Here is a 362-nt window from a genome sequence, read left to right as displayed (position 1 = left end):
GCAAACCAAAACCACCTTGAGATATCATCTAACTCCAGTAAGATTAGCCCACATCACAAAATCCCAAAACTATAGATGTTGGTGTGGATGTGGAGAAAAGGGAACACTTCTGCACTGCTGATAGGAATGCAAACTAATACGTCCCTTTTGGAAAGAAGTTTGGAGATCCTTTAGGGATCTAAAAATAGACTTGCTGTTTGATCCTGCACTTCCTCTACTAGGTATATATCGAAAAGACCAAAAATCATTTTATAACAAAGATATTTGCACCAGAATGTTTATTGCAGCCTAATTCATAATTGCTAAGTCATGGAAGAAGCCTAAGTGCCCAATGACCCATGAATGGATTAATAAATTGTGGT

Source organism: Otolemur garnettii, unplaced genomic scaffold (genome assembly GCF_000181295.1).
Source record: "Otolemur garnettii isolate 467f Iridium unplaced genomic scaffold, OtoGar3 scaffold00014, whole genome shotgun sequence".
Taxonomy (NCBI): Eukaryota; Metazoa; Chordata; class Mammalia; order Primates; family Galagidae; genus Otolemur; species Otolemur garnettii.
This window is presented reverse-complemented; position numbering follows the sequence as displayed.